Here is a 15,548-nt window from a genome sequence, read left to right as displayed (position 1 = left end):
TCCTACAAGGGAGCCCTGCTAGCATAGTGGTTCCGTGTTGGACTAATAACCAGAAGGGTAACAATTTGAAACCACCGGACACTCCTCAGGGGAACGACAAGGCTTTCTACTCCCGTAAATAGTCACAGTCTCGGAAACCCATAGGGGCAGTTCTGCTCCGTCTTATGGAGTCACTCTGAGTCCGAATGGATTTGACGCAGTGAGTCGGAAAGAGCCTGGAAAGCCTGGAAACCCCGTGGGGATGTTCTAGTCTATCAAATGAGTCACTTCGAGTCTACACTTGGTAGCCCGTAGTAATGTTCTTCTCTGGATTTTCTGGGTGGTCTACACCATGAACATGCTTAGCTATTAACTGAAAAGTTGAAGGAAGGTCTGATAAATCCATCCAGCGGTACCTTTGAACAAAAGATGTGGTCACTTACTTCAGAGCAACCAACCATTGAAAGTCCCAGGAACACAGTTCCACTCTGATGTACATGGGGTTGCAGGAGACTGGCGTCAGCTGGAGGGAGAGCTACTGGTTTGGGGTCTCCTTTCTCTGTATTGCTGTCTCTTCCCCATGCCCTATAAATCCTCTTCCTAATCTCTTCCAGATGCGGCAGGGCAATGAACTACTGAAGTGTAGGAGCCGTCTGCATTAGCCGGGTAGTTTCCTGCTGAGGGGGAACCCTGCCGATGATGACAGGGTAGTTGGCCAGTGCCTAGCCTTGGCCTGTATTTTCTGACGTTGCCCTTCTCCGCTGGTTAGCTCAGTTGCTGCCTGTACCACATTTCCACTTTCAACACTTTGGCCCAGAGCATGGGCCAAATATCTCCTTGGTTACCATCAGCTAGCTGAAGTAGTCTCAATTGTCCAAAAGACTTCAATAAATCCTGAGGGACGGCAAAAAGAAATAAACCAGAGAAATCCAAGTGCTCTATGCAAAAAATGACCAGTTGCTGGCTGTCCCAGAGCCAGTGCATGCTCAGATCTTTCCATGGCAGTTCTACATAGTATTTGTAGATACTGGATACAAGAGTCAAGAAGAGCCAAATACTTTGAGTTTCTAAAAGTGACGGAGATAGTATTACAGGAGGACAAAAAATATTTAAAATTCCATCCCATGCTGGAAGCTCTGACACTGGTGTTTCAAACACCAGCAGGGTCAGCAACATGAACGAGTTTCAGCGGAGTTTCCAGGTTACGAGCAGACTGCAAAGAAGGAATGGGATATCCACGTCAGAGGAACTAGCCCCTGGGAACCTTATGAATAGCATCAAAACATTGTCAGGTATGGAGGGCCTAAGGAACAGAAGCCGAGTACCGTCAGAGACAGTGCCAGAAGACGAGGCCCTCAGGCCAGAGGCACTCACAATATGACTGAGGAGGAGCTGTCTTTTCAAAGTAGAATACGAGTAAAACCTGTGGGAATGAAGACCTTCCTTTGCTGATGGGGCACAACTCTCGGTAGGAAGAAACAGCTGAAAACCTGTTTGGATCATCATTGGATATTGAAATGTGTGCAACTGGGAAAACTGGAAGTTTTCAAAAATGAAATGGGATGCATAAGGATCCTAGGCATTAATAGGCTGAAATGGACTGATATATGGATCATTTTGAATCAGGTAATCATGGTTTGCTGTGCTGGGAATGACATAATCAAGAGGAATGACATAATCAAGTGTTACATTCATTGTCAAAAGTGTATTTTAAGATCTAAAAGTAGAGTGCTGTCGGTGATGGGATTATATCCATCAATTATCAGTCAAATCCAATCAATACAACTACTATTCAGATTTGTGCACTAAAGCTAGTGATGAAGCTATTTAAAAATTATACTAATGTCTTCAGTCTGAGATTGACCAAACGAGTCAAGATGCAAAGGTAATTACTGGAGATTGAAATGCAGAAGTTTGAAAACATGGCCTTGGTGATGGAAAAGATGCTGGAGATCACATGATAGAATTTTGCCAGACTAATGATCTGTTCATAGCAAATGCTTTCAACAACACAAATGGCAACTACTAACTTTCTCCAAAAATGAAATCGACAACATCTATGGGAAGAGACGATGGAGAAGCGCAATACAGCAGCTAAAACCAGGCCAGGGCACTGACTGTGAAACAGACCAGCAGTTGCTCATATGGAGGAGGTTCATGTTGAAGTTGACGAAAATGAAAAGAAGTCTATGGGAGCCGGAACACGACTTTGAGTCTATCCCACCTGAATTTTGAGGATATCTCAAGAACATGAATGACGCAAGGTCTGGTGAACTGTGGAATGACATCATTTATGAAGAAAGCAAAAGGTCATTAAAGAGATAGGAAAGAAAAGATGAAAGTGGACGTCAGAAGAGACTCTAAACTCTCTAGAATAGAGTAGCTAAGGCAAATGTAAGAGACGATGACATCAAAGGGTTAAACAAAACTTCAAAGGGCATCTTGAGAAGGAAAAGTTCATCATGATAATGACATGTGAGAAGACCTGGGGTCCAACGGCTACAACGGAGGAAAATGCTCAGCATCGCTGAAATGAAAAGAACTCTAGAAATAATTCAAGCCTTGAGTTGAAAAGTTGAAAGATTCTATGGGGGAAATATTGAATGATGCAGAAAGCATTAAAAAAAAAGATGGAAAGATGACACAGAGTCACTGTACCAAAAAGAACTGACGTTTCAGGATGTAGTATATAAGCAAGAGCCATCTGTGTTGAAGGAAGTAATTCAAGCTGCATTGACAGCATTAGTCAAAAACAAGGCTCCAGGAATTGATAGACTACCAAGTGAAATGTTTCAACAAGCCGATGAAACTCTGGAAGCGATTACTCGATGTCAATGCCAGGAGATTTGGAAGACAGCTGCTTGGCCAACTGATTTGAAGAGATCCATATTTACACCCATTCCAGAGAAACGTCACCTAACAGATGCACAAGGGGCCACCGCTTGACCTTAGTGACCCATCGTGACCTTATGCACACAATAGAATAAAATCTCTGCCCTGCGCCATCCTCGCCAGTGTTCCGATGCTTGAGCCATCGACGCAGCCACTGTGTCCATCCATCTGCTTGAGGGCCTTCCTCTTTTCCCTGCTCCTCCCCTTGACCAGGCATGACTTCCTCTCACGGACTGGCCTCTCCTGACAGCATGTTCAAAGTATGCAAGAGGAAGTCTTGCCAACGTTGCCTTTAAGGAGCACTCTGGCCTGCCTTCTAAGACTGATTTGTTCTTTTAGCAGCTTATGTATGGTACTTCCAATATTCTTCAGCACCACAGTTGAAGCACCTCAATTCTTCTTTGGTCTTCCATATTCAGTGACCAATTTTCACATGCGTACGATACCATGGTTTGGGTGAGGCACACTTCGTCCTAAGTAAAATCCTTTCTTTTCAATACTCTAAAGAGTTCTTTCTTATGCAGCAGATTGTGGATCCAAACATGCCCAAATCCTTGTGACAGCTTCAACCTTTTCTCCATTTATCATGAATTATAAAAGTATCATTTAAATCTATATTTTTATCTCATCTGTATCTGCTTAATCTAAATCTGCATCTTTTTATCTCCTCTGTATATATCTAATCAATATCTAATTTATAGAACAATATCATTAAGATCACATGAAAATAAAATTTTGCTGAAGATCATCCAGGAAGAGTTGCAGCAGTCCATTGACTATCAGCTGTTAGAAGTCCAGGCCAGTTTCAGAAGAGGAATTGAAACGAGTGTCATTGCTGATGTCAGAGGGATGCTGGCTAAAAACAGACAATACCAGAAAAATGTTTACTTGTGTTTTATGGTTTATGCCAAGGCATTTGACTGCATGGATCGTGACAAACTCTGAGTGCCTTGAGAAGAAGGAGAGTTCTAGAACAATTCATTGTGCTCATGCAGACCTCGTGCATGGATCAGGAGGCAGAGTGGAACAGAACAAGGGAATACTGCATGGTGTAAAATCAAGGAAAGCATGTATCAGGGTTGTGTCTTCTCACCATTCTTAATCAATATGTATGCTAAACAAATAATTAGAGAAACAGTAATACGAAGAAGAATGTGGCATCAGGATTTGAGGAAGGTTTGTTAACAGCCTGCTAAATGCAGATAACTCAACCTTGCTTGCTGAGAGTAAGGAGGACTCGAAGCACTTGCTGATGAAGATCAAAGATTGTAGCCTTCAGTGCACAGAAGAACAGAGTCATCCCAACTGGACCAATGAGTGTCATCATCATAAATGTAGAGAAGGCTGAAGTTGTCAAAGATTTTTTCTCCCTTGGATCCACAATTGAATCTCATGGAAGCAGCAGTCAAGAGATTGAAAGACAGTGCAACAGGTAAATCTGCTGTCCAAGAACTCTTTTGAGTATTGAAAAGCAAGGATGCTACTTTGAGGACTAAGGTGCGCCTGACCCCAGCCACAGTATTGTCCATTGCATCGTATCCATGTGAAAGTTGGACACTGAATAAGGAAGACTGGGGAAGGTACATTTGAATCGTGGTTCCGGCAAAGGGAAATGAAAGTATCAGGGATTACTGAAAGGACAAATCCCTGTGTCCTGGAAGAAGTAAGACCAGAGTGACGCTTAGAGGCAAGCATGGTTAGACTTCAGCTTGCCTACTTTGGACATCTTGTCAGGAGAGACCAGTCCCTGGAGAAGGACATGTTTGGTAAAGTGGAAGGGCGCTGAACAGAAGACATGCCCTCAGCGAGATGCCCTCATGCAGTTGGACTCACATATGAGGTCAATTGTGAGGCTAGCGCAGGACTGGGCGGTGCTTCGTTCTGTTGCACATAGGCTCACTACGGGTCGTAACTGACATCTGACAAAAGCAGCAGTATAGTCGGTGATGACATCATAAGTGCTATCAGTAAATTAAAGGTTAAATTTATGATGCAGATGATTTTATGACCAAAAAAATGTGCACTGCTCCAAGATGGGCAGCGGCTTTGTCATTTGTCATTTGAGATTGGTATGAATTGGCCCCTCATCTGGTTGAGAATTTTGCTGCCCAGTTTCTCTATGGGGAAAACTGCTTTCCAGACAGAATGTGAACGAAATAGTCTATCTATTGTGGGCCTCTCCCTGCTCCTGGAGGGGGAAGAGAAGAAAGCGTGGCATTGATGGAATGCGGCTGCTCCACTGAATGCGTGTGTTCAACAGCTGCAGCTGTGGTGGCTGTGGGCAGGGCAGCGGGTCAAGGCCGACTGGAGAGACTGAGATCAGCGTACTTGGTGAGGGGTTATGACCTTGCTGGCTTGAGACCCCAGCACATGAAGCCTGGGGTAGAGGCCACTGTTACAGCGTTGTTTCAGAAGTTTACTCTGTGATCCAGTGAGAGGACAAACTCGCCATTTTGTGTGTAAGGAGGTTGGGTCTCACCTGTACGGTGACCTCTTTTGACCTCTTCAGTCGCCCAGGTTCTTTGGTGCGCGGTGTCCCTGGGATTAGAAAACTGGAACCTAGAAAAAGTGGTGGTTGGAGTTACAAAAAAGAGATTTGGGAGTTGATTGGACAAGAGTCGGGACCCCACATTGTCCAGTGCTCCCTCTCACTGGAAATTAAGGGGTTCGCGGCTTTCATCCAAGCGCAGGGCACCTGGTGCAGATGGCGTGGGCAGGAGGTGGATGGGGATGGGGCCCTGGGAGCGCAAAAACTCTGGGAAGATCAGAAACATGTGCTTTGGAGAGGCACAGCTGTATTTCATGGCTTTTATTTTCTCCTGCAGGCATTGGAAGAAAACTTTCAGAAGGTATCAGGAGTATTCCTTCCCTTGCTGGGGGTATGCAGAGGTGAGCGGGTGGCTTGGTGCTGCCAGCATCAGTAATCATTGGAGTTTGGGGAGGGAGACTCCAGAGAAAGACTTGTCCAGGCTCTGGTTCCACTGGACCGCCCGTCTCTCAGTGTGAAAAACTCTGGCCAGTGTTCTGCCTCACATGCTGGAGATAGGTCCTATAGTTGATTTCATTACTATACACATTAAAAGACAAGGAGCAGAGCATAGGATCAGAGAAGATACTATAGAGAAGTTAAGAGGAAAGCAAAAAGGATCCCGTTCTAACTGGCAGACATTCGCGGTTTATTTATATTTAATTCAGAAAAAAACAACAACCCACAGGGTATCTTTGCAGTACCATGTTTCCTATTAATTTTGGCAAGGTCACAGAGTCATGGTTGTAGCGATGGAAACCAGGACATGTTCATGCCAAAGTTCACTATTCAAACCAGATGCACGGGTGCTGGTAGGAAGGCAGGCCCCGCCCATCTTCTCGCCTCACCCTTTAGTCCCACTTACTTTTTGAACAGACCTCTTAAAATTCTGCAGAGCACACTTAATCCAGAGTGAACTCTGTCGTTCTGTGGGCAAGGAATCTTGCATTTTTCCTCCTTGTGGTGGAGAAGGAGACTCCCAGGAGGACATGCAGTGGATGTGCTCTCAGTCCTTCACTTGCCCAACACACAGGAGGGCACGCAGACACTGCTTGTGGAATGATGTATGTGAGCAGCCGGTGGGGGCTGGGTAGTACCATGTGTACTTAAGTGTTCTTGGATCCTTGGGGACAAATCTGATCCCAGGGGTCACTCCATTTTTGCTTAGCTCAGTGGTTCTCAACCTTCCTAATGCCCTTGAATACAGTTCCTCACGTTGTGGTGACACCCCACCCCAACCATAAAATTATTTTTGTTGCTACTTCCTAATTGTAATTTTGCTACTGTTATGAATTGGGTGACCCCTTTGAAAGGGTCGTTGGACCTCCAATCATGTCACGACCCCCAGGTTGAGAACCGCTGACTTAGAGCAGGATGAAGACCTTGGAGGGGTTGCCTGAGAGCCTAGATGTACAGAATGCAGTGTGGTCAGCTGGCCAGGGGGGTACCAGTGGCGCCCCTCTGTCTGGTTAAGGAGATGGCTGGCTGCCCTGTAACGTGGAGATCCTTCATTTTCCCCGCATGGCTATTGAGATGCTAGAACCTTCTTTGGTGATACAATGTGTCAGCGCTGCCCATGTTTTGTATTGGACAAGGCAGCTCTGAGTACAAGCCTTGGCTTGTTAGTTAAGATGATGGGAAAGTTAAATGTAACCTTCTAAGCTTTTGTTTTCTTATCTTCGGAAAAGGGATGCTATTTACCTCAGGGCTATCTTAAACAGTAAATGAGATTTTATATATATATATATATATATATATATATATATATATATATATATATATATATGCACAGAGACGTACACATTCAGATGCATGTATAAATATATAGAGTTTTTTTAATTAAAAGATCTTTTTATTGGGTACTCTTATAACAATCCATACATCAAGTGTGTCAAGCATATTTGTACATGTTACCATCATTATTTTCTAAACATTTGTCTTTGAGCCCTCCCCTCTCCCACCCTTATGTCCTCTTGATAAATTATAAATTACTGTTTTCATATCTTATGCCGCCCACTGTCTCCCTTCCCCCATGGTTTGTTATTCATCCCCCTGGGGTGGGGTAGGGGTGGTTATGTGTCGATCACTGGGAACAGTTCTCCCCTTCCTCCCCTACCCCCCACACCTTCCCCCACCCTTCTGGTATAGAAACTCCCATTCATGCTCCTGGATTCTGTGTGTCATGAGCTTTGATCTCTTACCTGCATCTGTGCACATGCTCTGGTCTAGCCCGCAGTGAAAGGCAGGGCTGAGGTCATGATAGTGGGGGGTGAGGAAGCCTCAAGGAACCAGAGGAACACTGTGTGTTTCATCATATATAGGGTTTTATATCTGCTACATTTACATTGATACATCTACATGCACACTGTATGTATTGCGCACAATTCAGTGGCTATCACACGGTAAGCACGGAATACACAGTAGCTGCTAGCCCACTACTGTACATCTGTAGACTGTTGTCCTCATCAGTGTGCCACAGCGTGGGGCGATTGTGAGGAGGGCACAGGACCGGGTAGTGTTTCATTCTGTTATGCACGCGGTCACTGTGGGTCAGAACCTGCTGGGTCGCACTTAGCAACAACCACCAGCGTGCCCCTGGGCTGGGTGCTTGCGAACTAGAGGCATGCCAGGTGCTTGGCCTTGCGTGAGCCTCCGTTTGTTTTTCCGAGTTTGTGTCCCTGTGACTCCCAAGCCTTTGCCATTTCTTAATTAGCCACCACATTCTTGTGAGGTTTTAACTATTAAAATAGACATGCGCCTGTTTGTGGCATTTCTTCCGGGTCAGGGAAGATGGGCGCAGAAGCACAGGGAATATTATTTTCGAAGCACAGTGAGCCTGTACAACTGAGTAGAACCGTTCCTTAGGGTTTCTAAGACGGTAATTTCCTTTTCCCATTGGCCAACCTGTGGGTTCGAGCCATGGACTTTGCAGTTAGCAACCCCACACTGACGCACAGTGTCCCCAGGGCTCCTAAGGGCTGACTTGGCACTGGCCAGTGGCCTTATATTGTGTTATATTTTGTTCTGTTTTTTAATCAGATACTTGATCAGAGACTTGGTCAGTAAAAGGTCACCCCTGCAATTGGAGTCCATGAAATTCCTGCCGGAAGCAACAGCTGTCTGTCCAGTTTGCTTACTGGGAAGGGTCTCGGGAACAGCAGTTTCTTGCTCTGGACCTCAGAAGTAGGGCCTCCTCGCGTTAAAGAATTTCATGTGTGATGCGCAGGCACGGGCTAATATTCATGAAGACCGGGATTGTATCGACTTCTCTGTGATTATTCAAATAATATGTTCAGAATGGCTACAATCCACAGGAATGTCCCTTTCCTCGCGGTCGTTAACACTGGCGAACGAGTCAGACTTCCCAGGCTTTGCTGGTGGCGTGCTGCTTTGTGCTGTGATGTTTAAGCCACAGAGCTCTACTCCTGTGTTGCCTGTGATATCGAGGGACTAAAAGAAAATATTAGATGTTTATTTTGTGACTTGTCTTTTTGCCAGTGAGCCAGGCTGGTGGTTCAAATAGCAACGGTACTGAAGGTTCCAATCAACCAAACCCAACCTGTCGCCCTTGATTCTGACTCCTAGTGACCCAAGAAGACAGAGTAGAACTTTCCCACGGGCTAGGCCAGGCTGTAACTCTTTATGGAAATGGACTACCTCTCCCAGGCCTCACTCCCCATGGAGCTGTTACTGGGTTTGAACTGCTGACTTTTGGGTTAGCAGCCAGGAACGTAAAGATAATAGCCTTCATTTTTCTAAAGCTTCCTTCTGGGAAAAAGACACTGAGAAGCCTCAAAAAGTGATCCGTCCCCTGGATGGTCCAGAGTTAGCAGTGATGTGTCCATATAAAGAACATGTTTTGAAACCCTTTTATTGACGTGTAATGGATGTACCATACAATTCAGGGGCTTAAAAATATTCAAAAGAGTTGGGCAGTCACCGCCACAATGAATTTCAGAACATTCTCTTCTTTCTTGAACCCATTAAAATCAACTACCCATTCTCCCCAACCTCCCTTGCTATAACCCTAAGAAACTATAAAGAAATTATTTTGAGAAATATAACCAAAAATTCTTAAAGACTAACGAGAAGGATGAAGAAGAAGAAAAAGGAAAAAGTGCCGAGGAGAAAATGCACCGCCTTGGCTGCCGCTGTGTCATTATGGCGGTGGACGCCCGCCTGAGGCCGAGTCATACGCTGTCACACCAGCCTCTTAGGATCACTTGTTAGGAGAGGCCATGCAGGCTCTGGACAGGGAAGCCGCCTGCCCACACATGTATGAGGTAATTTTAAAAGGTATTGCTATTGAGGGTCCTAGTCTCCACATGCATGGACTTACTCCCAACAAGGCATATTTCAGGTGAGTAGTGAATGGCTATAGACAAGCTTTCTCAGTCATATACTTGTCCTAAGGTACAGTTAAAAAGGACCTGCTGGGTTAGTTAAATCCCAGGCCGAGAAGTCAACTCAGAAGGCTAGAGTGACCACTCTTGGGGAATCCGAAGGGATCATCTTGATAGATTCCCCGCCAAGGGCACAGGACAACCACAGGGCCTTGTTATGAAGACATTTTACAAAAGTCGGAGAGACAAAGGCCAGGACGGTGTCCAGCAATCCTTCCCCATCATGACCGTGTAGTCGCTCATCCTTGAAGGATGGCAGGGGTTGCCTGTGCTCTGTGAGTTTCACTGGGACACCTAAATGCGTCCGCCCTTTAGCCCCAAGTTTGTCACTTTTGATTTTTGTTCCTAAAACCCAAAGAACACTGAAAAGGCACATAATTCGAGTCCCTCAACAATACCCACACTGGCAGAGCGGGCAGAAGAAGTCTTTGGGTCAGGGCTCGGAGAGATGGAATACCACCCTCAGAAGTGGCTCAGCCTAGATGGAAGACCTGTTGAGAAACAGCGGCCAAATGTTTTGATCTTTTTTTTGTTTTTGGTTTATTAATGCTTTCTATGTTTTTATAGCAATACATTGTATAATAGTGGTTTTTGTGAGCACTGACCCCGGGGTTTCTTTAGCTTCAGATTTCATGCTTTTAACCAACACATTGTATTGCTTCAATCAATCAATCAACACCAATTCCAAAATAGAAGTTCTATCTGTCATGTCACATTTCCTTACTTTCCTGCCACCCTTCATATCCTTTCTTTCAAAAGAAAGAACCCAAACAGTACGTTTCCAGTCCACACCGTTTATGTCACAGGTTCCCCAAGCAACACTTGTTTTCACCTATGCTGGATAAATAAATCCCACCTCAGTGCGTTGTACATAGACGGTTTTGTCATCACAGGGATGCAGTCCTCAGTTTGTGTGTGCGATTTCATTTTCAACCAACCCTTTTTGTACCAAGGTGAGGCTGAAAAATAAAAAGGTGAGACTGTAGGGATTATGAGTTGGCTGGAAGTGATAGGGGAGGAACTAGACAGGGAAAAGCAAAGGAATTCTGGGAGCAGGTACCACCAGAGAGGAGACAGCAAGGGGTCATGGTGGCTCTCTGGCTCAAAAACAGTGTTAGTCTGTTGTGTTGTGTGCTCCTTAGGCACTCTTTCATTCATTCAAGCGTTCGTCCAGTGTTGTTGAGGGGCTACTATGGTCAGCTACGATTGGCGGTATAGAGAGGATGCGAGGTTTTAATAAATAAAAAGAATTTGGACGAAATGAAGTATGTGTATTAGCTATTTAGAAATACTGCTCTCATTGTACCAAATACTTTTTGCTTATAAAATTAGGATGTGTGGCATACTCTGAATGTGATTGATGGTTAGGGCAACAGTGCTGAACTATCAGATTCTCACACAGCTTTCCTGTCTAGGAAAGGAGACACCCGACCCGAGCCCCTCCCCGGGTGCCAGCGGAGGGAGAGCGATGACACTTCTCAGCTTCTGAAAGGTTGCAATGTGAAGGAAATGGGGGTGCATAGCAGCATTTGGTCATCTGAAAACACACCTTTACATACAAAATAGAGTGACGAAATAAGAAATAGTGGTTTAGATTTTAGAAAGTTGAAAATCTGTTAAAATTGAAGGAGCAGTGCGTTCTTCCTTTTATCCCAACGAGAAAATGAAATTTGGAAGTATTTGACGTGTGTGTGTACATGTGTGTGTTTTATACCATCATTTATGATGCTTCTAAGACAATAGTCCCAAACTTGAATGCCTCCCAGGCAGGTAACATAAATTGTTGAGGTGGGTCAGGTGTCAGCTAATAGCAGAGTCTGAGCACTGTGACACACCCAGGAGCCTGCGCCCCTTGTCATAGAAAGAGCTGCTGTTCAGCGACTTGTTGCCCGGTGCCAGGCCAGGTGGGTGGGCAGACCGACATAGGACTTCCTTGGAAATCCAGGTTTTTAAGTAACTGGTTGAAAAACTTAACCACCACCACCTGTAGGATCAACAAAATCTGTGTTCCACATTTGACTTACAGGTCACTACCATGGCACCGCCTGCTTTGTGTCACTAGAATGTGCCATCTGCTAGGCAACGAGGGTGCTCACAAAATGATACCTTTCTGGCTGTACATTCCAACCAGAGTTTGCTCAAGTATTCATTACCAAGCTGCCACTTGCACATGATTTGGAACGTTTCTGTTTGCTGTGTGATCAGCTATACACGCGTAGCATCTTGCCTTGTGCACCCCAGTCATTGACTAAAGACCTGTTAAACTAGGCTGCGTGCTAAGGAGTTGACTGATCTTGTAAATGCCCGTTTATACGAAGCAAGGACGGAAGAAGCTGCCAGAGTCGAACGAAGAAAACCAACACAGGCCATTGCTTCCCCTGCTGGGAAGGCTCTGTTCTCAGCACCTGGAGACATGCCGCCCCGTCAGATGCCACTGAAAACACCCCAGAAGGCCAACCAAGAGACCTGGAACTATTGACAGACTTTTCTTTCTTCCTATTTTTTGGTCATTGGGTTTTTGTTGTTTTTTGTTTGTTTCTCTGTTTCTGTTGCTCTGTCTTGTTTTTGTGCTTATTATTGTCTCTGTATGTCTATCTAGATAAGACAGGTGGGATAAACAATCCGGAGGAGAAAACAATAGGACAAATGGTCCTGGGGGTGGGTGTGGTGTGAGGGGACACTGGAGAAGGGGAGGTGGGAGAAAGGAAGCGGGTGTTAACAAACCCAGGGACAAGGGAAGAACTAGTGATCTAAAATTGATGGCTAGGAGGGCATAGAATGCCTAGTAGGGCTTGAACAAGGGCAATATAACCGAGAATAATTATTAAAACCTGAATGAAGGCCGAACATGGTATTTAGACAGGTGTAAGTAAGTACAGGTTTGTATGTGTGTGTATGTGTATATAATGATAGGGAAATATATCTATGTAAATATATATATATATGTGTGTGTGTGTGTTAAGTATTAAGGTAGCAAACAGTCAACAGCTTCTACTCAAGTAGTCCCTCAATGCAAGAAATTTTCAAGGGTTCATGAGGGAGGAACGGTTGGGGAGGGAGGGGAAAAATGAGGCGCTGATAGCAAGGGCTCAAGTAGAAAGAAAATATTTTGAGAATGATGATGACAACAAATGTACAAATGTGCTTGACACGATGTATGTATGGATTGTGATAAGAGTTGTATGAGCCCCCAATAAAATGATTTATTTTAAAAACCCCTCAGAACCCCACTTTGTTCTATTAACCTGGCATTCTGTGATGCTCAGCTGCGCTACACCATCACTGAAGACAAAGCGGATGTGATAAAGAAAGCTGATGGCTCCCGGCTATCAAAAGATATAGCATTTGGGATCTTAAAGGCTTGAAAATAAACAAGCAGCCATCTAGCTGAGAAGAAGCAAATTTCATACAGAAGAAGCACACCAATCTGTGTGATCATAAAAGTGTTGATGAGATCAGGCATGAGGCATCTAAGACCCAGGACAAAAAAAATCTTATCAGTGGGAATGAGGGGAAGTTTAGAGTGGAGACCCAAAGTCCATCTGTAGACAATTGGACATTCCCTTAAAGAAGGGTCACAAGGAAGAGACAAGCCAGTCAGTATAGCACCAACAAAACATACAACATTCCTCTAGTTCTTCAATGCTTCCTCCCTCCCACTATCATGACCTCAATTTTTCCTTATAAATCAGGCTAGATCAGAGCATGTACATAGGTACAGTTAAGAACTGGAAACACAGGGAATCCAGGACAGATAAACCCCTCAGGACCAATAATGAGAGTAGTGATACCAGGAGGGGAAGGGGAAGGTGGGAGGAGAAAGAGGATACCGATCACAGTGATCTACATATAGCCCCCTCCCAGGGGGAGGGACAACAGAAAAGTGGGTGAAGGGCAACATCCTCAGTCAGTGGAAGATATGAAAAAAAAAAGACAAATTATCAAGGGTTCATGAGGAAGGGGGCAGGGAGGAGGGGAAATGAGCTGATACCAAGGGCTCAAGTAGAAAGAAAATGTTTTGAAAATGATGAGGGAAACAAATGTACAAATGTGCTTGACACAATGGGTGTATGTAGGGATTGTGATAAGAGCTGTACGAGCCCCCAATAAAATGAGTTTAAAAAAAAAAGGAAGGAAGCCCCGAACTCGCTAGCGCCCCCTATGTCCTGTGCATGTCTGCTCAGTCTCTTTTTCCAAGGGGTCACTTCTGTGGTTTGGCTTCTTTGGATGTTTTGTTTTTATCATCCACTTGAACTTCTGAAAGCAAAAGGTTGTTAAAATTTTTCTTACCTCGGTACCTGTGTTCTTGGTTCCAATGAAGAAAGTAAGCAGAAAAAGGCATTATTGAAAGTCTATCCAGTGGTTAGGCTAGGCGGTCCCAAACCCTCCCATCAGAACATTGAGCCACCTCTTCTGTGGTTGGCCTTTCCTGCTCCCCCCCCCACCCCCCAGCTCCAGCTCTAGCTGTCTGCTGGGTTAGCTCTGCACCACTGAGCTGTCTTCTCCGGGGGCTTTTATGCCTTTGTTTCCCAGGTGACAGTATCTGATTATCTAAGCCTTGGTAACGTGCACACGCTAGGTGCTAGGGAGTGATGTCCGTCTTAGCAACTGTAATTGAAGTTGTTGTCCAATGCTGCCATTTTTACTACATGTGTGATAATTCTGGATAAGAAATACCTGGGGGCATGGGTTTGGGAGTCAGAGCAAATGGGTTGAAATCCAAGCTCTACCTTAGAATGTCCCTGGCTGTCTACTTTACCTGTGTGAACTCTGCATAATGTTGCGGTCTCTCCACCAACACTCCTGTATTGAGTAGGCTCCCCCAGTGGTGGGATGCTGGGCACTATTGTGTTGACTGTTTAAATTACACCCAGAGGAAGAAGGTGGAGGCAGCGGGAGCTGAGTAGAAGCCAGGAGGCCGGTGCCATGTCATTCCTAGAACTGGGCACCTGCAGCCAAAACGCAGAGTTCACACAGGTAAAATAGACTGCCCAGAACATCCTAAGGTAGAGCTTGGATTTCAGCCCATTTGCTTCTGACTCCCAAACCCCATGCCCCCAGGTATTTCTTAGCCAGAACTACCTTTCATGAAGCACAAATGTCAGTATTTAAGAACAATTTCCACTCTGCAAGCAGAAAAGCGTGGCTTGCTTGTGTAAGCAGATGTTGGAGAAGTCAGAGCCGCCCTGGCTCAGAATACATTGGAATTTCTGCAGCAGCAGGAAATTCCTCAGTGTCAACAGAGGTGGTTTTGACATAGATGGTTTTGTATAAGCATCTCTGTATGGCTTACTGTTTAAACACATTGTGTGTGTGTGTGTGTGTGTGTGTGTGTGTGTGTGTGTAAGAGAGAGAATCCCCAAATATCTATTGTGTGTGTCTGCTGGGTCCCCAGGTGCTAAGCCTATGGATATTGAGCTAAGTCCATCCCTGACTGTTGAAATACTTAGTGGGAAGAAGGATTACCCCAAACCAAACCACTGCCACTGAGTCAGTTCTGACTCATAGCAGCCCTACAGCACAGGTTAGAACTGCCCCTGAGTTTCCGTGATTGGAACTTTTAACAGGAAATCAAAAATCCCGTCTGCCCGGAGGAGCGGCTGGCGGGTGGTTTCCAACTGCTGACCTTGACGTTAGCTGCCCAACTCGCAAAGGAAAAGGACAGGCAACAATGTGTAAACTCGACTTTCTTAAAAGTAATGGACAAAGGGGAGAATAAATGTTTAAAGTGCATCTAGAGAAAAAGA

At 45.0% G+C, this 15,548-nt stretch overlaps 1 protein-coding gene across 8 annotated transcripts in view; it reads left to right on the top strand.

Moving 5' to 3' along the window:
* The window catches only part of SGMS1 (sphingomyelin synthase 1), a 320,508-nt gene that overhangs the window by 60,540 nt on the left and 244,420 nt on the right, over window positions 1–15,548 (top strand). Inside the window, exon 2 of one of the 8 annotated variants that reach the window (XM_075533697.1) lies at window positions 5,697–5,760. The exons of the other annotated variants lie outside the window; for them this stretch is intronic. The gene's annotated coding sequence lies outside the window, so the exon portion shown is untranslated. The remainder of the gene's footprint in view (window positions 1–5,696; window positions 5,761–15,548) is intronic. 8 annotated transcript variants of the gene reach the window in all.

Source organism: Tenrec ecaudatus, chromosome 16 (genome assembly GCF_050624435.1).
Source record: "Tenrec ecaudatus isolate mTenEca1 chromosome 16, mTenEca1.hap1, whole genome shotgun sequence".
Lineage (NCBI taxonomy): Eukaryota > Metazoa > Chordata > Mammalia > Afrosoricida > Tenrecidae > Tenrec > Tenrec ecaudatus.
The sequence above is the reverse complement of the archived record's forward strand: the minus strand, read 5'-3'. Positions and strand labels throughout refer to the sequence as shown.